Source organism: Lithobates pipiens, unplaced genomic scaffold, assembly GCF_037356315.1.
Source record: "Lithobates pipiens isolate NorthernLeopardFrog02 unplaced genomic scaffold, aLitPip1_a1.2 Scaffold_3, whole genome shotgun sequence".
Taxonomy (NCBI): domain Eukaryota; kingdom Metazoa; phylum Chordata; class Amphibia; order Anura; family Ranidae; genus Lithobates; species Lithobates pipiens.
Window position 1 is genome coordinate 272,823,664 of NW_027507790.1, and position 24,607 is coordinate 272,848,270.

Here is a 24,607-nt window from a genome sequence, read left to right on the forward strand (position 1 = left end):
TGGGGCAGGATTGCACTGGGGCAGGATTGCACTGGGGGAGGATGGCACTGGGGGAGGATGGCACTGGGGGAGGATGGCACTTTTTTTTGACACTTTTTTTTTGCTGCAGCCGTTCATCTCTCCCCTCTCACACGCTGTCTGTGTGAGGAGGGAGAGCGGCGCTGAGAGATGATCTCATATGTTTACATATGAGATCATCTCCCATTGAACACGCCAATCACGCTGTAAACGGCCGCTGTGATTGGCCGTTTACAGTGATCTGTGTTTGCCTGTCCCCGGGGGACACGGCGATCACAGAACTTCAGCGATGCGCGCCCGCGGCGGCGCGCATTGCGGAAGTAAACAACAGGCCGTCCAGGGACGGCCAATTGCAGGAAAGCGCCTGCTCTAAGGCCGTAAATCGGCTATAGGGCGGGCGTGAGGTGGTTAAAGTTGCTCAGTGTCCCAAACCGCTGGAATTCAGATAGTATAGAGGGAATTGCAATGTGTGGATTAGTGATATAAAGTAGTAAATCATCAGCAAACAAGGCCAGTTTTATTTCCCTTTGTTTTATCTGTATACCAGTAATGGAAGAGTTCCGTCTAATAGCCGTCGCTAAGTATTCCATTACTATAACATAAAGCAAAGGGGCTAGCGGGCATCCCTGACGGGTACCATTTTGTATATTAAAACGTGTTGTCAATGAGCCATTAATTTTTATTCTAGCTACCGGTTTAGTGTATAGTGCCATGATCTTATGGAGTATATTTGACCCTAGTCCTATTTGCAATAAAGAATGTTTAAGAAAGAGCCATCCCACCCGGTCAAATGCCTTTTCCGCATCAACTGAAAGAAGGCATACTGGTATTTTAGTCCTTTGTGCATAGTTCATTAATAAAAAAGTTTTAATCGTGTTATCACGTGCTTCTCTACTTTGAACGAATCCTACCTGATCCGTATGTACTAAGCTTGGGAGAAATGGTTGAAGACGAAGCGCGATCAGTTTAGCATTTGTAATCGGAGTCTTCAAGTGGGAAATGCAATATTACTTAAGAAACAAGGCCTGAGGTGTGCCATGGCCTGGATGGTCAGTATGCCTGAAAAGAGGGCATACCCTGAATGTAAGAATAAGAAAAAATACTATGAGTATGAGTGAATAAACTGGGGGAAACGGGTGGGTGGGCACCTAGAAAACACTAACCCTGGCCCTGACAGAGGAGGAGGGTTATATAGTCTCTCAGACTCCTCCCACAAATACAGGCTGGCCATAGGCCAGCCTTCCCACTTGTAATCGGAGTCTTCAAGTGGGAAATGCAATATTACTTAAGAAACAAGGCCTGAGGTGTGCCATGGCCTGGATGGTCAGTATGCCTGAAAAGAGGGCAAAAAGACACAAGTTTAGGTGGGAGAGGGAAGGTAAAGATCCCATCCATAAAATGACGTATGCCCCAAACGCCAACCGTAAGTAACCGGTAAGTATCCGCTGTGAGAGTAGAACCCACCGACTCCTGACCTGGAGATGAGAAGGAACCTCCTTAGAGCCTGCAAGCTACGCAAACCCAATTGAACGTCCCGTGAAGGATAGGATGAGCCTGATGCTCAAGGTAACCCGGACATGAGAATGAACTGCTATGAATGAGAGGATACGTGGGGAAAAGAGAGCAAGGGCTGACCCGAAGAACCCCTACAACAGACACCAGAAGAAGCACCATGAAACACCCCTTCCCATACCTGGTAAGAGGAAGTGAGAGGGTGAGTGCCAAAAATACCAGTGATAGGAGAGGAAACCTGGCTGCCCGATGGATGTGATGGAGTAGGTGCCATGGCAATGAGCATCATCAACATGGAGACACCAAGACAGACTGGTCCCACCGGATGCGAACAGGTCATGCTTCAGCCTGAGACCTAACAACCAAGACCGAATCCTTAACCGAGGAATGAGAGTCAGACTCCAACCCAGAGAAATAAGTCCCATGGCATGTTACAGCCATGCCCAAGGGACTGAAGCCCCCACCTGGAACAGACCGGGAATCAGCAAGATGACTGGACCGATGTCCCTGAGCAGTACTCCAGGCAACCTCCTAGACACAAGCTCGGAGCTGTGAGTGGAATCCAGAATCATGATGACGTTGCCCAAAAATATAAAACCCACCACCCAAGGACCGTGGCTAGGACACACCCTGACTACACATCCCTGGGCGGTAACCAGGGCCTCAACACAACAGGACATCAACTGAAGAAAATAGACGACTGCTTCTGACCCAAGGGTGAACCCAATGGCGAAACGATATCAGCACCAATCCGCTAGCCCCCCCCCAACCATGGCCGAACTGAAGGAAGTGAGTGCAAGCACGGTCGATATTGGTATGGATGCCCAACCTAAAACACAAACTAGACAAATGACAGACAATCAGACATGAGAACAACAACGCCCCTCTGTCTACCTATGAAACATGAGCAGAAATGTCCAGACCACTGCGCGTACATGAACCTGACGACAGACCCCCCCCCCCCCCCCCTGTGTGAGTGGCAAGTGAGCCAGAGTAACCTGCAGCGCAGATACAGGTAATTGACTGGAAACTCAGGGCTAGTGTACCCACAGGCCGTGGTGGGTAGTCGTAAAGATGTGGTGAATGAAACATGCATCGTATGACGTATGGTATACGGGCGAGAAGACTGTGGACAACAATCAATTAACAAACGAAAGCTCAGCCCGTATGGATCTGTAGACATGACAGATCCCGATGTGCGAGCCCTAGCTAACTGACCCCGGTACAAACATGAACACAGATACAATGAGACATGACAATCAATGCAGACAAACCTACCAGAGTATGTCATAAGTGAACAATGCCCTTCTGAGAACTCTTAGGCCAACACCGAGGTTGGAACACCATGACAGAAACGCTGGGCAGAAACGCTATGACAGAAATACTGACAGAAATACTGACAGAAATACTGACAGAAAAAATGTCATGACAATGCCATGACAGGAATGCTAAAAGTTAACCTGGGTAGAACGATGAGTGAAATCCCGGGGCAGAACGCTATGAGCGACATGCTGGCAGAACGCTAAGACAGAAATCCAGGGGCAGAACACTGACAGAATACCTGAAGCGGGAACGCTATGGCAGATAACCTGGGGCGGGAACGCTATGACAGATAACCTGGGGCGGGAACGCTATGACAGATAACCTGGGGCGGGAACGCTATGACAGATAACCTGGGGCGGGAACGCTATGACAGATAACCTGGGGCGGAAACGCTATGACAGATAACCTGGGGCGGAAACGCTATGACAGATAACCTGGGGCGGAAACGCTATGACAGATAACCTGGGGCGGAAACGCTATGACAGATAACCTGGGGCGGAAACGCTATGACAGATAACCTGGGGCGGAAACGCTATGACAGATAACCTGGGGCGGAAATGTTTTGACAGATAACCTGGGGCAGAAACGCTATGACAGACATGCCGGGCAGAATGCTATGACAGGAACCCAGGGGCAAAACACTATGACCGCCATGCTGGACAGAGCGCTATGACGGAAATACTGGACCGAACGCTATGACGGAAATACTGAACCGAACGTTATGACAGAAAGCTGGACTAAATGCTATGACCGAAACCTGGACAGAACGCTATGACAGGAAAGCTAGATAGAATGCTATGACCGAGAATGCTGGACCAACGTTGTGACAGAAAATGCTGGGCCGAACGCTGTGACAGAAAATGCTGGGCCGAACGCTGTGACAGAAAATGCTGGGCCGAACGCTGTGACAGAAAATGCTGGGCCGAATGCTGTGACAGAAAATGCTGGGCCGAACGCTGTGACAGAAAATGCTGGGCAGAACACTGTGACAGAAAATGCTGGGCCGAACGCTGTGACAGAAAATGCTGGGCCGAACGCTGTGACAGAAAATGCTGGGCCGAACACTGTGACAGAAAATGCTGGGCCGAACGCTGTGACAGAAAATGCTGGGCAGAACGCTGTGACAGAAAATGCTCGGCCGAACGCTGTGACAGAAAATGCTGGGCCGAATGCTGTGACAGAAAATGCTGGGCCGAACGTTGTGACAGAAATGCTGGGCCGAACGTTGTGACAGAAATGCTGGGCCGAACATTGTGACAGAAATGCTGGGCCGAACGTTGTGACAGAAATGCTGGGCCGAACGTTATGACAGAAAATGCTGGGCCCAACGCTTGTGACAGAAAATCGCAGGCAGAACGCTGTGACAGAAAATCGCAGGCAGAACGCTATGACAGAAAAACGCAGGCAGAACACTATGACAGAAAAACGCAGGCAGAACGCTATGACAGAAAACGCTGGCAGAACGCTATGACAGAAAACGATGGCAGAACGCTATGACAGAAAAACACTGGCAGAACGCTATGACAGAAAAACACTGGCAGAACACTATGACAGAAAAAACACTGGCAGAACACTATGACAGAAAAAAACGCTGGCAGAACGCTATGACAGAAAACGCTGGAAAAAACGCTATGACAGAAAACGCTGGAAAAACGCTATGACAGAAAAAAAACGCTGGCAAAACACTATAACAGAACGCTATGACAGAAAATTGCTGATGGAAGCTACCACAGACACCCGGGCTGACCCCAATATAACACCGACCAAAGAAACCACCAACAAGTAAAGCAGCAATCTGGGTGGACTGAGATCCTCCATCACTGCAGCAGAGATGCCAGTCTGCGCTGTGGGGAGGAAAGGAGCAACAGGTGGGTGACAGCCCATCCCCCTTTTAAGCACCAGGACCCACCGCTCACTTAGGCAGCCAGCCGATACCACCCCCCCCACATGAGCAAGGGGAGAGAGGATCCAGCAGCTGACCGATCACCAGGCGGGCTCTCGGCAGCTCTGGCGATGGACATGCATGGGGAGCGGAGCCAGCAGTGGCCGACCACCCCCTCCCCCCCTGCCGCCATGTGAGCAAAGGGAGAGAGGAGCCAGCGGGCGGCCGACCACCCCCCGCCATGTAAGCAATGAGAGAAAGAAGCCAGCGGGCGGCCGACCACCCCCCCCCCCCGCCGCCATGCGAGCAAGGGGAGAGAGGATCCAGCGGGCAGGCGATCACCAGGCGGGCTCCCAGCAGCCCCGCCGATCACACCCTCCCCCCAGGGAGAATCAGCCGAGCGGCCGCCATGTGGAGCCCCCACCGGACGAATCGGCAGCACAACACACATGGGGAGAGAGAGGAGCTGGGGCGGCCGATCACCCCCCCTCCCCTCCCCACACTGGAAGAAACGGCGGGTGGGTGGACAGAGCAAACGTGTGGGGAGAGAGAGGAGCTGGGGCGGCCGATCACCCCCCCCACTCCCCACACTGGCAGAAACGGCGGGCGGGTGGACAGAGCAAACGTGTGGGGAGAGAGAGAGGAGCTGGGGCGGCCGATCGCCCCCCCTCTCCCCACGCTGGCAGAAACAGCGGGCGGGTGGACAGAGCAAACGTGTGGGGAGAGAGAGAGGAGCTGGGGCGGCCGATCACCCCCCCCCCCCTCTCCCCACACTGGAACATGACAGGAGAACGTACCCCCACTCCCCACCAGCATAAATGCAGAGCAGAGAGTGGTGGGGGATAGATGGACAGCCCTTCCCCCATGAGCTGCCTCCACCTAGAAAACCCCAACCCTGGCCCTGACAGAGGAGGAGGGTTATATAGTCTCTCAGACTCCTCCCACAAATACAGGCTGGCCTACGGCCAGCCTTCCCACATATCTTTAAATCTATCCCAATCAAAGCTATAAGTCGATAACTAGAGCAGAGTGTTAAATCCTTTTCTGGTTTAGGAATTAAAGTGATATGGGATTCTAAAGTCTGTGTTGGAAATTGGTTGTTAGAGGAAATATAATTAAACACTTGAAGCATAAACGGGGCTATGAGTTCTTTAAAAGTCTTATAAAATTTTGATGTAAACCCGTCTGGACCTGGACTCTTATTTGTTGGAGTATTGGCGATTACTTCTAGTAGTTCTTCAAGCGATCTTATCCAGTGAAATAAAACCACTACTAAAGCTTGCTTATAGATCTATTATACACAGCTCAGATAACAAGTTCTGTTTGCTGCTCCCAAAAAAAACAAAAAAATAATAATAATACATTTATTTCCTAGAGTTTTCTTCTGTTCATTTAGCTGATAAAAGTTACACATTATTTATACAGATGGTTTTCTTTCTCTTAAGATTAGTTATGGAGCCAGAGATACTTTACTAAGTAATAGAAAGATGTATCCAAACTTTTTCCGGACAGTTCCGGATGATGAGATGCAATATGTGGCCATAGCAAAGTTACTGGAAAGGTTGAAGTGGAACTGGGTCGGGATCCTCACATCTGATGATGAATACGGAGAGAGGGAGATCCGACAACTCAGCAAACATTTATCTAATCATGGAATTTGTATTGAATTCAAGATCCTGGTGTCTGTAAAGATTTATAATGAAATTCCTCCAGAGCTGCGGACCTCAACTACGGAAGTTCTTATTATTTGTGGCTCAGTTAGTATGACTTATTACACGTTTTTGATGAATAATGCCCCTTATTACACGGAGAAAACATTTATTATACCAGATTCTTGGTCAATGAGTGGAGAGCGTATTATTTTTAGCAACTGCAGCTTGGTGTTTACATTCCCCCATTTCTACATAAAGGGATTACAGGAATATTTTGATAATTTTAATCTATTCAACCATTTAAATGACCCACTTATGGAGGATATTATCATAGCTGAACATCAGTGCTTTTCAAAAAACCAAATGAAAAATGTCCTTATTCCACTCACAACTGGATTACCTCTTAGGAACTGCAATTTGGAGACATGTCCAACTGGTTTACTTTTTATTGCTGAGAAAACATCCTATAAAGTGTTTATTGCAGTCTACATTTTGGCTCAAGCATTACATGAAATGTATTTCTCTTTTCAATTAAATAACAAAAAAGTTGAAATAAATTCTCACACACTAAAGTATAAGGTGAGAGCGTCCAATAAAAGTTTACCTGTATTTTTTTTTTTTTTTTTGTATAAAAATATTTTACTCTGTGCACATTCACATGTGCATTAGAAAAGGGTTTTTGAGCAAACCAACATCTTTGGTGTATAACATTTTCATGTTTGACATTATAAATATCCTTTTTTTTCCTTTTTTCCCCTTTTTTTTCTCTTAAACTTAAAATTTTTATTGGTTCAAGAAGAAAAGGTCGTTTCACAAAACAGCACCGATTGGGCATATCCTGGCAGAGTGTACATAAAGAGTAAAGAGTACAGATAAACAAATTTGCATAAGCTTGACCACTTACTACTAAAAGAGAACAGTCAACAGTCGACAGAGTCTGTGTAATTTTTGGGTGAAAGAGGTGCCTACCCCATAGGCGTGCTTCTTGGGTCAACAATCCACTTTTTCCAGAGCTCAATGAAGGAGGTTGTGGATTGGTTAGCTCTTGCAAACGAGTATTCAATTTGGAAGTGTTGGTTGAGCAGCTGGATTGCATCTTTTAAGAGAGGGGCCTGGGTTGACTTTCAGTTTCTTACAATTGCCAGGTGGGCAGCGATTAAGATGTGAGTCACCAGTGTTTGCTCCTGTTTGGGCCAGGGGGGGGGGGGGATGGACAGGCTTAGGAGTAGGTCTAACGGAGATAACGGGAAAGTCACTGCACATAAAGATTGAATTCGTCGTTCGACTTTCCCCCAGAATTTTTTGATGGCAGGGCAATCCCACCAGATATGGACTAGAGATCCAGTATTGTCCCATCCCCGCCAACATTTAGGGGAGGAGGAAGGGTAAATCCTTGCAAGCCTTTCTGGGGTGAGGTACCACCTCTGAAACAGTTTATGGAGCGATTCCCAATATGTGATACAATGAGATAGTCGTAGGGGAAATGAGAGAGCTTTCAGGCATAGGGATTCTGGGGATATTTGATCCTCGTATGGTGACCAGTAATGAATGGCCGGGGTTAGGAGATCTGTAGCTGGTATAGTAATCAATTTGTAGACAAGGGAAATTCCTTTTGCTTTAGAGTCCTTGTTGTTATAAAACTTTAGTAGAGCTGTAGAGAGGGAGCTTATAGTCGACCACTGTAGTTTGGAAAGGAGGGACCTTATCCGAAGATAGAGAAAAAAGTTTTTTGGGGGATATACCGAATTGTTGTTGAAGATGGGAGAAGGGGTACAGGCCGAAGGGAGAGACAAGCATTGCCAAGTTAATGATCCCGGCCTCTGACCACTGCTGAGAGGGTAGGTCGGGTGCTAGGAGGGCTAGCGATGCAATAGGAAGTACAGGTAAGATGTCAGCTGAGATGCATGCCTCCTTTTGTGATAGTGCAGACCATACCCTGAGTGAACAGGTTATAGTGTCTAGAAAATGGTGCTTAGGTTTTGGGCTAAGCCATGTTGCGGCGAGGACTAATTTAATGATTGTTGCGCGATAATATGCTTGAATGTCTGGGGCACCCAGTCCTCTGTGATGGACAAGGGTGACGAGCATGGCCTTTTTAATCCTAGGACGATGCTGTTGCCATATAAAGTTATTGATAATTCCTTGAAGTTTCTTTATTTGGTTTTGTAGCAATGGTAGGGGAATTGTACGAAACAGGTATAAAATATGCGGTAGCAAATACATTTTGGACTGGGCAATCCTTCCAGCCCAAGAGGCAGGAACATGGCCCAATTCTCTCGTTAATCATGCCAGTCTGCCCACGAGGTCTTCCAAATTGGTTCTGAGCAAAATTTTGCTGGGGAACGTTAACTGGATTCCCAGATAAGGTAAGAAGGCATTCGGGCTCAAGCAAAGGGAAAATTGGTGGAAATAAATTGTTTTGTTGGATGATCCAAACCTAAGCTGAGCATGAGCGATTTACTGTGATTTATTTTATACAGGGATATCTTGCTGAATGAGTCTAAAATTACTTGGAGTGCAGGGAGGGAGATCTTAGGATTTGTTAGGGCAACAATAGCGTCGTCGGCATAGAGACCGATTTTGTGATTGGTTTTTCCAATTGTTATGCCTGAAATTGATGGTTCAGCTCTGATGGCTTGTGCTAGTGGTTCCATCACCATGGCAAATATAAGGGACGATAGGGGACAGCCTTGTCTGGTGCCATTGGTGATTTTAAATTATGTGGATACAACCCCGGAGGTCCATACTCATGCGAATGGTTGAGCATATAGACCGAGTATGGCCGAAAGGAAAGTACCTGATATTCCAAATTTACAAAGAACTGCCTCCATATAGGGCCAATAGACTCTATTGAATGCCTTCTCTGCATCCAAGGAGTAGAAGAGAGAAGGCGTTCGACTGTGCTCCACCCATTGAATTAAGTCAATGAATCGCCTAGTGCCATCCGCGGCTTGTCTGCCTGGCATGAAGCCAACTTGGTCTTGGTATATAATTTGTGGAATGATCGTGGCGAGGCATTGTGCAAGGAGTTTAGCAATCAGCTTAGTATCTGTGTTGAGGAGCAAGATTGGTCTGTAGTTGGCGGGGATGTCATTGGGTTTTCCAGGTTTAGGGATGGTGACTACTAATGCATTTAGGGACTCTTTAGGGACATTACCGGTACTCGAAAATTGGTTATATGTATTGCAGAGGTGAGGTACTAGGAGGTCAGGGAATATAATTAAGAATTATAATATTCGTTGGGTAATCCATCTGGGCCCGGGGCTTTGTGAAGGGGGAGCTTTTTATAAGTGCATGGACCTCCATGGTTGAGAAGGGTTCCGCAAGAAGGGAGTTGTTCTTGAGAAATAGAGGGTAAAGATATAGAAGATAGAAACTGCTCAACATCTATTTGGTTGGGGGGGGGGGGCAGGTCCTGTCTCGGTGAGATTATAAAGTTTGGCATAAAAACTACTGAATTCTTTAGCTATATCTAGTGGGTTGGTTATACGTTTGCCTTGGGAGTTGGTAAGAAAGGAGATTTTTTTGTTGGATAGCTGTCTCCTAAGTTGTTTAGCCATGAAGGCACCAGGTTTGTTGGCAGAAGTATAGGTTCGATGTTTAAGCTGGTTAATATAATAGTCAAAATTCTTTCTAAGATGGTCGCTAAATTGGAGTCTAAGCGTTTTTAATTCTGAGTATCGGGCTTTAGAGAGAGAGGCTTTGTTGCTTATTTCTAGAGTTCGTATTTGAGTTAGAAGGGTCTCTGTGGTGAGGGATTGAGCCTTTTTGGCTTGGGCACCCAATTTAATGAATAGACCTCGTAGGCAGGCTTTGTGGGCGTTCCAGATGGTGGCAAGGTCAATCACAGAACCTACATTATATCGAAAATAATTCTCAATCTCGGATTTTATTTGGGTCTCAAATTTGGGATTATTGAAAAGGGAGGTGTTCAGTCTCCAAATCGTATGTCTGGGCGTCTGGGAGAGAGGGGCCAGTTTGATCGTGACCGTGCATGGTCAGACCAGGAATTCATTCCAATCATGGCATCAGTAATAGATTGTAGAAGGTATTTATCTGTGACAAAAAGATCTATCCGAGAATAAGAAAGGTGAGGGGGTGAGAAGAAGGTGTAGTCTCTTTTCATATCATGAAGGCATCTCCATGAATCATATATATTTTCCCTTTTGAGTAGGGCAGATAGTGCAGAGGACCAACAATGTGTCATTTTCGAGGTGTCTAGATCTGGGTAAAAAACTTAATTAAAGTCTCCACAGATTATCAAGGGCGAGGATCTGTAAGGTTCTAGTTTGGCAAAAAGGGCTGTGTAAAATTTCTTACGGGCTGTATTGGGGGCATAGATATTGACTATAGTAAGAGGGCGGTTGTCAATTGTGGTGGAAAGGATTAAGTATCTGCCGTCTTGATCAGTTTCAGTGTAATGTAATAAAAAATTTACTCTGTGGCTTACGGAAATCATCACTCCTCTTTTTTTGAGGGGGGCACTGGCAAAGAAACTATGAGGATAATTTCTGTGACTACATAAGGGCTGTTTGAGACTTGAGAAGTGGGTCTCTTGAACGCAGAGAACATCCGCATGTTGGGCTAGGGCCTCCTTCCAAAGCAAATTTCGCTTGAAAGGTGAGTTTAGTCCTTTTACATTTATGGAGGTTAGAGTAAGGGCCATCTTGTGAAAAGAGGGCGAGATAAGGTACAGAGATGGAAGGAGACTACTGCCTCTGACTGAGAGCAACAAGTGTTAAAAAAAAAAAATAGAAAACAAAACAAAAAACAAAGGATTTGTAGTAGTTGCACAGGCTAACAAATAGTGGTACAAGGCGTGCCGTTCAAAATAAATAGGTATAACAGAAAAACAACACGACTATGCAGATACAACATGTGATGATTAATGCTTAAATAAGCTGTAGTAGCAGCAACAGTAATACAAAACCAGTGTGCTTAGCACACTTTTTTTTTTTTTTTCCAAAATATTTTATTATTATTATGTAGTGAGCATCATACAAAGGCACATTGAGTAAGAACAATATAAAAACATTGAGTAACCAAAAGTGCAACATGTAACAGATTAAACAAGCGGTGATATAGAGCCCACTGAGATACACAGATCCAACAAGCAAAGGAATTACAAAACCCCAATGTAACTTTAACATCTCCTAGTATAGGGCTCCCCCGAGATTCACCCGTGCTTCCGCCTCAGGTTCCTCTCCGATGGAGTATACCCCCTTGTAATTCCCTCTAAAATTAAGGTCGAATTAAGGATCTGACCAGGCTCCCAGCTACCCTGGGATGTGTGGACTAGCATAAGTATGGAAGCTGCAGGGGTCACAGTAACAACAATTGCTACTGTGAGTTTGTTAATCCCCACCACTTTGCCATAATGCCTAATCATCCCCGAAGGGAGTAGTAGCCCTATATGGGATATCAACGGGAGGGGAAGGGAGAGAGGGGGAGAGGAAAAAAGGAGAGGAAGAGCGAAGAGAAAGAAGAAAAAAAAAAAAAAAAGAAAAAGAAAAAAAAAAAAAAAGAGAGGGGGGGGAGGGGGGAAGAAAAGCCCAGACTTAAAAGTTGAAGCGAGATTGCCAAGAATAAAGCTACAGAGCAGAGAGGGGGTGGGGGGTACCACCAGCTACCCTCTCCGTTTGCGACTGACAGCGACTCAAGTTATAAATACAAAAAAAAAAAGGGGGGGGGGAGGGCCAGGCGCAGTGCCTAGTTCTCCCTGGCATTTGCTCAACTGCTAGATGATCACAGCATTAACAGTACCCCGTCCGATTTCAATCGTTGCTCTGTAGCAGTGTCTGGTAGTGCTGTGATCTCTTAAAGGTGAGCCAAGGTTCCCAGATTGCAGAGAATTTAGAGATATTGTCATGCGATGAATGGATCAGCTCCTCCATCGTCTCAATGCGATTGATACGGTGTATCCAGGTTCTAATCAAAGGTGGGGCTCTAGACTTCCATAAGGCCGGGATGCACATCCTGGCAGCGTTAATCATATGCATGGCTACTGACTTAAAATATTTTTTTTGGGATATCTCGGATAGGTGGAGGAGGTATTGCTCTGGGACAAATTGCAGGGGCAAGGAAGACACTTTCAAGACCACCTCGTGCACCCTGTTCCAATAAGGCTGAAGCAAGGGGCATGTCCACCACACATGGAGGAACGTCCCGACTTCTTGTTCACATCTCCAACACCTATCCGACACAGTCGGGAAGATCCTATGCAACAATTCTGGTGTTCTGTACCATCTAGTTTTAATTTTGTACCCATTTTCCTGGGTGTTTACATTGAGGGACCCTTTGTGGATAGATAAGTGAATGCGGTCCCATTCAGTTTCACCTATTTCCCTACCCAGTGCCGCTTCCCAGAACTCTTGGTCTGAGCGCAGAGCAGAGTGAGTATCCTTAAACAGGGACGCATAGATTGCGGAAATGACATGATCCTGTGGGGCTGAGCCCGAACATAAAGATTCAAACACCGTGGGTGCGTTTGTGAAGCCCCTTTTTCTCTCCGGGTGATCTAAAAAGTGTTTTAGTTGAATGTAATGCCAGAAGGGGAAGGCTTTCGTGCTAGAAATTGCCGCTAAATCTTGTTGCCGTGCAAACTTACCCCTATGGAAAAAGTGCTTAGCCAGCATCTCCTCATATGGCCATTCCTGTGCCAAATAAGACTGATCCAGTCCGGGAGGGAAGTCAGGGTTGCCTCTTATAGGCGTGATCGGGGAGACCGCGTTAGAGAGCGCATGCGATTTACATACCCTCTGGAATTCATGGAGAGTCGCCCCGATAAGCGGGTGTGAGTGAAGGGGGGAACTAGGCGGTAATTTGGAAAGCCAAGGGAGGGAGCGAAGATCCCGCTCCGCCATACGCCTTTCAAGACTGACCCAGTCTTTAAAGCGTTCATGTATCCTCCAGTCAACAACTCTGGCCATCTGTACTGCCCAATAGTACCTCAATATGTCCGGGAGTCCGATCCCTCCCTTGGCTTTAGGCAGAACCAACTTCGGCCAACTAATACGCGCCGGTTTTGACCCCCAAAGAAAATTTCTGCACATTCTCTTGTACGTTGCAAAAAATATTGGCGGTAAGCGTATTGGTACCGTTTGCATTTTGTACAATATTCGGGGGAGAACTGTCATTTTCAGAGCAGAGGCTCTTCCAAACCAGGATAAAGTCGGAGTATCCCATTTTTTCAGATCCTGTTGCAAGCGCTTGAGCTCTGAGGCAAAATTTTTCTCATAGAGAGTGTCCAGTTTTTTCGGGAGCTGAATGCCCAAGTAAGTGATCGCATCTGTTTGCCATTTAAAGGGAAAGTTCGACTGACACAATTTCACTACGTTATCTGGTAAGGAAATATTTAGGGCAAATGATTTTGAGTAGTTTATTTTCAGGTTCGAAATAAGCTTAAATTGTTCAAGGATAGGCAGGAGGTTAGGTATGGATGTCAGAGGCGATGACAAGAAGAGCAAGATGTCGTCCGCAAAAGCCGCGATCTTGTACTCCTTATCACGGACCTCTATCCCATGTACGTCTGGGTTTGCTCGAATACATCGTAAGAGGGGCTCCAGGGTCAGGATGTAAAGTAGCGGTGACAGAGGGCACCCCTGTCTTGTGCCATTATGGATGGAGAAGGCGTTCGACAGACAGCCGTTAACCTTAACTCTGGCTCTCGGGTTCACATAGAGTGCCTTAATGAAGGCCCGCATAACGTTCCCTAGTCCGAGAGCCAGCAGGACCGCATCCATGTAGTCCCAGGCTACTCTATCGAACGCCTTCTCCGCATCCATTGCCAGAAAGAACCCCTCTCGTTGCGTGGAGGTCAGCCAGTGATGCAAATTTAGGGCTTTAATGGTATTATCTCTAGCCTCTCTACCTCTGACAAAGCCCACTTGATCCTTCCCTATCCAGGCAGGCACATAGTATGCTAAACGTGTAGCTAGAATTTTTGAAAAGAGCTTGACATCAACATTAAGAAGCGATATCGGACGATAACTTGCCACATCAGCGGGGTCTTTATCGTCCTTGGGAATTACCGTGATATAAGCCTCTAGGAGGGTGTCTGAAGAATGGGGCGCAGCAGACAGCATGTTAAAGGCTTTAAGGAAGCGCGGAGCCAAAATCTCCGCATAGCTTTTATAATATTGTGCTGTAAGGCCATCAGGGCCTGGACTTTTGCCTGGTTTGGTAGATTTCAAAGCTGCCTCCCATTCCTCAGAGGACAAGGGTGCCTCCAGCTCCGCCCTAACAGTGTCAGATAATGGTTGCGGGCCAAAGTTGGACAAGAATTCCCGTATCAAGCTGGATCTAGTTTCATCCCCCCTAGGGCTGCCCGAGGTGTCATTGAGGTTATAAAGGCTATTGTAAAAAGTTAGAAATTGTTGTGCAATGTCCTCATTTTTGGAGTGCACCGTTCCTCGTTGGTCAGTGATATGATGGACTGTCGAAATGAGAGTGCGTTTCTGTAGACATCTGGCTAATAACCTCCCGGGTTTATTACCCTGCTCGTAAAATAATTTCTGAGATAAAACGTGACGTTTTCGAGCTCTCCTAAAGAGTTCCTCCACCAGTAGCGATCGAGCCTCTGCAAGCTCGTGCGCCACTTGAAGTGCCTTAGTGCGTTTATGTTGTGTCTCCAATCTAGTGATTTTATCTGTGAGGGAGTGTATCAGCTTTTGGTGGTCTTTCTTCCTTCTGGCCGCAATAGCCAGAAGGTGCCCCCGTATGACACACTTGTGTGCCTCCCATTGAACCATGGGAGTCACGTCAGGTGTATCATTGGTAAGAAAATAGTCCTGAAGGGCCTGTTTGATATAAGCTGCATCCCCCGGGTCAGCCAGAAGGGAGGCGTCTAGCCTCCATAGCTTGTTAAAACCTACTCTTTGGGGGAATCGCAATGTTATGGTAATCGGATGATGATCCGAAAGCACCATGTTTTCAATGGTCGCATCTGCCAGGTATGACAGGTCTGCTTGGTGTATGAAAATGTAATCCAGTCTCGAGTAGCGATTGTGAGGCGTCGAAAAGAATGTGAAATCCTTTTTTTTGGGGTGAAGGGTGCGCCACGTGTCATGTAGTGTTAAGGATGCAAGCTGTAATTTTACTTGACGTAGGGCCGCGTAGGGAAACGACGAGGTGCCAGTTGAGGTGTCGAGGAGAGGGTCCAGAGCCATATTAAAATCCCCCCCTAAAATCAAGAGGCCTTCCTGAAATGTGGTCAGGGTCAAGAGAGTACTTTTCAGGAACGGTACTCTACCTGTGTTCGGACAATATACATTAGCTAAGGTCACAGGCTTGTTCTTCCACACACCCTTCAAAAAAGCAAACCTGCCCTCAGGGTCAATCAATTGATCAGTGAGGCGAAACCCCAAAGACTTGGCTAATAAGATGGATACTCCCTTAGTTTTAGAATCGGGGCATGTTGCATGGTACACTTCTGGGTAGCGTTTACCCGTCAAGCGAGGGATGGAGCCTGTCTTAAAATGGGTCTCTTGTAAAAAGACAATTTGCGCCCTATGTCGGTGAGCTTCCGCCAAGACACTACTGCGTTTTTCTGGCACATTGAGGCCTTTTACATTTAAGGAGAGCACTTTAAGCGATAGAGGAGCTGAGGATTGCATTATAGCGGGCATGATTAACCAAAGCCGGATTGAGCAAATTCAGTCAGAGTTTGCTAGACGGAGAGGGTACGACTGGTGCAACAGAGAGACGAGGAAAAAAGAAAAGAGAGAAGAAGAAGAAGAAAAAAAAAAAAAAAAGAGGGGGGGGAGGGGGAAGGGGGGGAAGGGATAAAAAGCTGAAGGAACAAGGGCTGATATATAGCCAAAAGGGGTGAGGGGTGCGTACGCCTAAGTAGGCACAGTAGATGACCCCTAGATGTGCTAGAGATCCCTACAAAACTCTCGTGAGTGTAGGGGAAAGTAAGAACACCGGAGGTGGGACCAGTCCTGCTCACCCACCTAGCGAGCTAGTCTGGAGGTTAGAAGTGTAACGCAAAACTAATCCGGTAATGTTTCAAGGAAGGAACCTGCCTCCTTGAGGTGGGATAGAGACCAAACACCAAGAGTCGTCCTAGAGCCATCTCCACCCAGGGACCTCTTGTCTTGACCGTAAACTGTATGGGACCCATCGCCACTAGATGATGCTGCAAATAATAAACATAATTCTGCAAGCTTACTCAGAGCCAAATCCTGCGCTATCAGGGAACCATCCTCCCTCCCTGTAACTAATCCCAAAGAACCGTAGAACAATATGAATAACTGTAACAACAACCTACGTCTATAGAGACAAAATTAGATCTATTTCTCTAAATCCCCAGATGCCATTGCTCTTACCCAATGTTGTGGAGGCACTACCCGTAGTTTACAGCACAGAAACCAAACATTAGGTAGCTTGTGACCGCGGCGTCCATGGGACCTACCTCCCACCCGGATCCCGAATGGCGGAGCCGGCTAGGAAATACCCCCCACGCCCGGTCACCTAGGCAAGCATGTGTCCACTGCAATCGGGTGACCCAGGACACCGGATGCCACTCTTGTTCTGACTCCCGAGCTTAAAAGAATATTTATGACATTTGAGCGATCTCCTGAGCAACCCGCGAAGTGAAAACCCTTAATCCCGGAGTTTGGGGCCCTAGGGAGGCAAAAACCAGCCTGTCCCCAAGTACCCACACTCTCCGGGGTTGCAAGCAAGATAGTATCCCCCGGGCCGAGTCTACTTCTAATCCAACCAAGAATGTAGTACAGCCCTGAAACATGTACAGTATTGAACCATAATACATTGAAGTAATAAGACAATAAGGCATCCTCCCACCCATCCTTTATCCATGCGCCATAGTATCCGTAAACACAAGTGTTTCGCTAACTCCCAACAGATAACAACAGTCCCCCGCAGGCAGGAAAGAAAAAAAAAAAAAAAAAAAAAGAAAAAATTGTCCAGAACCTGCCGGCCAGAACACAAACAGAGTTAAAAAAAAGGGAAAAAAAGGAACTTGTCCACCTAGCCAAATGGCAACAGCATATGATGAAGAACCAGGAACAGTGTTCATTCAGATTACAGAGTCCGCCGATAGGTAGGTCTCCACAGGCATACAGAGGGGCAACTCTGCTAAAGTTCCCGAATTCCACATCACCCTTGCATATGGCGGACAGACACGCATTGTCAAGCATGGATACGTCTTACCTCATGTCCAGGGTGCCTGATACTCCCTTTAAGCCAGGGAAAGCGCCCCTCTATTTGGGCTATGTATAGTCTGTGATAAGGGGACCTTCCAATACTGTACAGCCCCAGCCCGTCTTATGTTGGTGTTTTATGGATCGGGGCCTGTAGGCACATCCCCCCTTCCTAGCCCGGGGGTCAATGCTCGAGTTCCTGGTCCAGACAAAGGGAGAGTTGTTGGGCGACTCCAACATACGCGATATCCACTGTCTCTGTTACAGATAACAAAAGAAAAAAAAAAATGGGGGGGGGGGAGAAAATAGCACGTTGGGAAACTTGGAAAGTGTAGAACGATGGTAATATAGACCTCCATGTCTGAGAGTCGGTCGCGTCAAACAGAGTAGGAACAAATGATTATCGGCGGGTGGGGAATAGCAGAGGGTGAGGTACACCTGTCCACCTACGCCATCCATCCGGTGCTAACGGTCGGTTCTGCGGCGAACAGAAGAAGGGGACACTCTAGGGCTCTCATCGGTTTCCATGTCTCCCCGGACCCTTGGCGGTGAAGAATTGGAGGATCTGCGCCTTCTGTGTCGTTGCCTTTGAGAGCGCGGGGTAGCATCAGGTTGGGCCGGTATCCAAGGATCCGGTTGTATGAACGCACTGTACCAGTCTGGGACTTCAACAAAGGGGATGTCCAAGGTGTCACAGAAAGATCGTAGGTCATCCGGGGTCCTCAGGTGAGCTGTGCGATTGCCTGCGGTCGCTTGCAAGCAGAAGGGGAACTTCCATCTATAGGGAATGCGTCTGTCCCGCAAGACCTGTAGTAATGGACGGAGGTCTCTCCTATGTTGCAGTGTGACGCCAGACAGATCCTGGAACAATTGAATGCGTGTCCCATCATGCTCCAAACGATCCTGGCTGCGTGCCAGGCGCAGTATCTCCTCTTTTTGGGTAAAGTTCACTAAGCAGCACACTGCATCCCTAGGGGGGTCTGTGTCTCTCCCCCTTGGTCTGAGAGCCCTGTGACATCTCTCCATCTCCACGGGCGCATCAGGAGGCCTACCCAGCAAGGTGTTGAAAATGGCCCAGATAGTTGTTTGCAATTGGGGTCCCTCCACAGACTCTGGAATGCCTCTGACACGTATATTATGTCTGCGACCTCTATTGTCGAGGTCTTCCAGATGTCTGTGCATGTCCATCAGGTGCTGTGTATGTACACTGGCGACACGCTGTACCTGATGGATGGCCGCCCCGTGTGTCATGGCTGCTGCCTCTACATGCTCCAGCCTGGAGGCTACAGCTCTAAGATCGTTTTTCAAATCTGAAATGGCAGCAGAAAGCGTGTTTTTTATGTCCGAGGCCACCAATTGCTAGGCATAGCAAGGGGGAGGGCAGCGCGGCGTGCATACCTGCCAGAACGGATGCTCCAGGAGTATCGGCGGCTGCAGCAGAGGAACTCCGGTCCGAGGCCTGAGATGAGGCCTGCGAGTCCGCATGTTGCGTTCGGAACATGGCCGGAATGTTGCGGCTCAGCTGCGTGGGTGTCTCCGAGGGGGACCGGGAGGTAGATGAGCTTCTCCCGGTCATTTTCGCCAGTGTGAGAGCGATGTGTCCCGCTTATTAGCTGTGCTGAGAGGACCCTGAGCGGAGGAGCTATCGGGCTATGCGTCCATCTTCCTCCGGTGCTCGGCCACGCCCCCCGTGCTTAGCACACTTTAACCTGGGGGTAATAAAGGGTGGTAAATATAGGCCTTATCCAGGCTAGATTCAGGTAGCTGAAGGGACTGAGATGGGCATTGATCAACGCTTTCCAGGAGTATTGGAGGTTGGCTTTTCTGAGCTAGGAGGAGCATGGGGGGAGTTATGGTTTCCTGCATCACCAGGAGGTATAGGGAAAAGACCCCATTTGTCAGTTTTTTGTATCCATATTTTGGTGTAAGGATTGGCACCATTTGTTGCTGGTGTGAAACCAGCAACTTAGTTGTGAAGCTCCACTTGTAGATAATCCTCTTCTGTTGGAGGATAGAGGTGATGGGACTAAAAGCTCTGCACATTTCCATCATTGCTTGAGATAAATCAGTGAAGAGCTATATATATGGTATATGGAGCTGGGAGAGGTTTTATTGTTCTGGTGGCGGTCAGGATTTGCTCCTTGACATAGAAGAAATGGATCCGGGCCAGAACATCCCTAGGGACGTCATCTGGGAGGTGTGACGGCTTTGCAATTCTATGAGCTCTGTCTATGAGCGCTTCGCGGACCTCAATACGGGGGAGCAAAGAGGTGATAAGTTGTTGTAGGTAGGGGGTTAAGTCATTTGGCTTGATCGACTCCGGAATACTCCTAAATTTGATGTTGTTTCACCTGGAGCGATCTTCTAAATCCACTAGCTTCATTTTGATGCTGTGGATTTCTGCTGAGTGTTGATCATGAGCGTCTAAGAGCTCATTGTGTGCCTTAGAATAGCCCTTCAAATTCTCCTCTAGCATGTCTGCTCTTTCTTCCAGACAATCAATCCTGTCATGAATAATGGAAATGGAATGCTGCAGCTCTCTGTGCAAGTCTTGTTGCTGTGTAAGAAGCATTGACTTTAATCAGTGACTGTATTGTCAGTGGCAGGGATAGTTGCTAGAGAGGAACCCTGCTGAGTGCTCTGTGTGCCTACCACTACTGAAGGCCAGAGCTGCTTTTTAGCTTGGGGCTGCTTGTTAGGGGAATTAACAGGGGAGGTAGCCAACCTCTTACCTCTGTCTGTTTGCTGTCTTATGATGGCATCTTCTGGGGGAGGAAGGGTATCCATGCTATTTCTTCTGGTCATCACTGGCGCATCAGCTGTATGCTGTGGTGGCGGAGAAGAGGCTTCCGAAGTGGAGGCTGGGCCAGGATGCCTCGTGCTGCCGCGGGCAGCGCCATCTTGAGGAGACTGCATGGCCGCGGCTGGCGCATAAAAGTCAGTCAGACGGTGTGGGGCTGGCGGGTTGTATCGCTGCCTCGTCATGCCTTGAAGTGTCCCTGAGTCTTCCCTGCTCTGTGGATGCAAAGAGCAGGGAGGAAGGTTGTGGCGAGTTCCTGGAATCCGGCCGTGGATCTGGAGCTCGGGCTTCAGGCATCCACCCTGGTCCACTGCAGGCCACGCCCCCCTTACCTGTATTTTTTAAACTCAGTCTAATACTGGGATGGGATGTGCTTAGACATGTCTTTCAGTCACACAACAATTGCCCCAAATTTAGATTTGTTTTTAGTTTGGAAGTGCTTCATCCTTTTCCTGCTGAAGAAGTTTATTTATTTTTTTCGTTTTTTTTAACATGCTTAAAAAATTATTTTAGGTCCCCAAACAGTATGTATTTTTGAAAGCAGAGACCCTGGAGAAAAATGCTTGTAGTTTTAATGTTTTATGTCACATGATACTAGTGCAATGATTTACCAAACACAACTTTTTGTTTTTCATAAAAGATACAGTCATTTTAGGGCATACAAATGTAATATATTACCCACTTTTTTGGTAAAATATAATTGATGTAGTTGGCCTAAATGTAGTTGCTCTAAGTAGATAGATACCTTGTATGTCAAGCTTACAAATTACCTGTGCCCTTGAAATGGTGAAAAAAATTTAGTACACTTAATTTTACCCACGTGATGCTTTAACCTTTCGCTGAAAAACATTTTTTTTGCACACATGTTTAAAAAAAATCATTTTAGGCCTGAAGATTATATAAAACTCCCACACATTATATATTTTCTTAAATGCAGCTCTGGGAAATGTAGGTCTGGGAAATGCAAAAATTCTGTAAGAAATACCCTAAAGTGAATTTTAGGGCAAACAAACACAATAGACTACCCAAAAGTTTTGTAAAATATAAAATTTGAGGTTGCACTGAGTAAATAATTGAAAAAAAATTGTTGTATCATAAAACAGAGTGGTCCCGTGGATACAAAAATAATAACCAGTGGCTAGGGATGAGCCGAACACCCCCCTGTTCGGTTCGCACCAGAACCTGCGAACAGACCTAAACTTCGTGTGAACTTTAGAACCCTATTAAAGTCTATGGGACTCGAACGTTCACAATCTAAAGTGTTAATTTTAAAGGGTAATATGCAGGTTACTGTCCTAAAAAGTGTTTGGGGACCCGGGTCCTGCCCCAGGGGACATGGATCAATGCAAAAAAAAGTTTTAAAAACGGCCGTTTTTTCAGGAGCAGTGATTTTAATAATGATTAAAGTGAAACAATAAAAGTGTAATATTCCTTTAAATTTCGTAGCTGGGGGGTATCTATAGTATGCCTGTGAAGGGGCGCATGTTTCTGCTGCTTAGAACTGTCCCTGCACAAAGTGTCATTTGTGCAGGAAAAAAAGTATTTTAAAATCACTTGCGGCTATTGTCGGGTCCCATATTACAGAGAACACTCAATGAGTGTTCTCTGCATTAGCCGACAATACATTCATTCATTGATAAAAAAAAAAAAAAAAAAAGCGTGGGGGTTCCCCTAAATTCAATTACCAGGCCCTTCAGGTCTGACATGGATATTAAGGGGAACCCCGCGTCAAATTTAAAAAAAATTGACGTGGGGGTCCCCCTAAAAATCCATATCAGACCCTTTATCCGAGCACGCAACCTGGCAGGCCGCAGGAAAAGAGGGGGGGACGAGAGAGCGGCCCCCCCTCCCTCCTGAACCGTACCACTGAATTTCAGCCAACCAAACACTAGCTGTGTATGATCACCTGAATGAGCTACAGACTGTTCTGGCTTGCCTTAGAAGATATTACAACCCTGGGTACCTGTTTAAGAAATGCTGCACCACCAAACTGAGGACGTGTTCCAGGCATAGTACATGTTTCAACTCTTCCTGTCAAAGGGCAGTCAGAAGGTTAGTGGCATTATCGCATGCCACCATTCCTGGCTCCAGCTACTATGGCATTAACCACTTCTGGGCCTGCCCCGGCAGAGCTGAAAGAATCTTTGTTCTTGTGTGGCTCCTGTCTCCTAGACAGACCAGCTGAAGCACTACATGGCACCTTTTAGCCTGACATGTTTAATAGCCCCTTGAACTCATAGGGGGTACTGATGGTTCATAGGACAATTCAGCAGAAGAGGGCATTGTGGTGATAATGCAAGATCTGTCAGCTTCATACCCCTCTCCTCCTCAAGCTATATGTATATGTGATGGTAAAACAAGCTCCAGCACTGAGCCCTGTCCTGCATCCTTCCATGTTGCAAGCAGAGTTACAGAGCTGGAATGACCTTACATGCAAAGAAACAGCGACTGGGAACCTGCCGTTGTGATACAGCACATTCTGCAACTTCATTAATGGGGGCAGAATCCACCAGATGAAAAGCCAGCAATTTGGTCAAGCTGAAATTTAGAGACTGGGAATGTAGGTGACAGGGAATGTATTTTTTTTCACTGCAGCAGCTGGGGCTGAGAATTTTTTCTGCTATACTCTACAGCTGGTGGTGTGCCACTGTAAAACTTGTTGCAAAGACCTGTGACACCCTTTGCTATACCATCATCCCTGTCAGTGTGGGCTGCTGAGAGGTCATCATGATATATAGCGGCGGAGGGTAAAGATGAAAGTTGAGGAGTGAGGAGAAGATGTGTGTACCCTGTTGTGTATGGCTTTCAGTCGTGGGAGGTTAAATGGTTTTGCAAGCATGTGTTACCCAAATATCTGGTGTTTTTGTCACGCTTGATCAATTTGTGGCAGAGACTAAAAATTGCAACAGGTTGATCGACTACACGTGTGCTAAAATGACCAACACAGCTGAGCTCTGGGAAGTGGGATGGGAGATAACAGCTCCACAATCTGATGGAATAGGGTGGCTGCTCCATACTGTTCCATGATGGCTGCCTCTGGATGACATCCTGCCTCGTTCGAGTTGTGCCTCCCCCTCACTTTCCTCTTCTGCTCTATCAGGCAACTAAATAGAGTCACTGGCCTCATCATCATCCTCTACACCCTCATCACTGGAGCCAACTTGGCAATATGCTGTACCTGGGGGAACATGACTGCCAATTTGTTGTTTATAAGTGTTATCGCCTCTCTGTTGGCTCATGTTACTTCCTCCTCAACCTCAGAACCAACATCAGAATCATGTAATGACTGTGCATCCTCAAGAAGCAATTTGCTCATGCTTTGGTCAAATAATTCAGTTGACTCCTTTGTGCATGGAGTATCTGTGGACAAGGAAGCAGAATAAGCCACTCTGGTAGCTGCGGTGGACTGCGCACTAGTGCCAGCTTGAAGGGTCATAGAGAATGAGGAGGATTAGGATGGTTAAGTAGGCCAGTCCACCACCTCCTTTGCATGTTGTGGCTGGATAGCATGGCCAACATCAGTAAAAAGAGACAAACGTGCCCTGCCTGAGGGCGGACCATGTCCACCTTTGCCTGTGGACACAGATGTTGCTGGCCCCCTCATAGTGGCATGGAAACATCTGCCTCTCCTTGTTGGCCCCCCAGGCATGATGGGGGGGTTATTACACAAATGTATCAGATAAGAAAGGATAGGAAATGGGTGATTGGATATACTTTATTTAATGAAATGTAGTGTTCGGTGCACTATAAACTGTGTACAATTGGGGACTGCCGCTGACACAAATTGAAAAACTAAACTAAGCTTCCTGTAATGTACAGAAAGTGCTGCAGATTTTTGTTAAATGTCACATATCATAATTAACCCTTTTTTCTTTGTAAAAGTTACTTTTGTTGTTGCATATTCAAAAAAATGGATATTAAGAGTGAATGCAACAAAACAAACAAAAATTAAGTGTGGGAGTATGACGGAACCATCCCACACTCCGCTTGAGTGCTTCCGTCAGTATAACGCTTCCTCCAGTCTGAACACTCAGGCCGCGTACACACGTGGGGACTGTCTGCCGAAACTAAGTTCGTCAAACAGTCCGCTCAAACTTTTGAATGAACGAACACGCCCACACACGGCACTTTTTGAGCGGACAAATACAAAAATACAAACTTTGTTCGTCGTACTAAGTCCGCGCAACTTTTGAAATGAACGGACTCGCCCACACACGAGGCAACAGTCCGCTCAGTTCGAGCGCGTGTGCAGGTA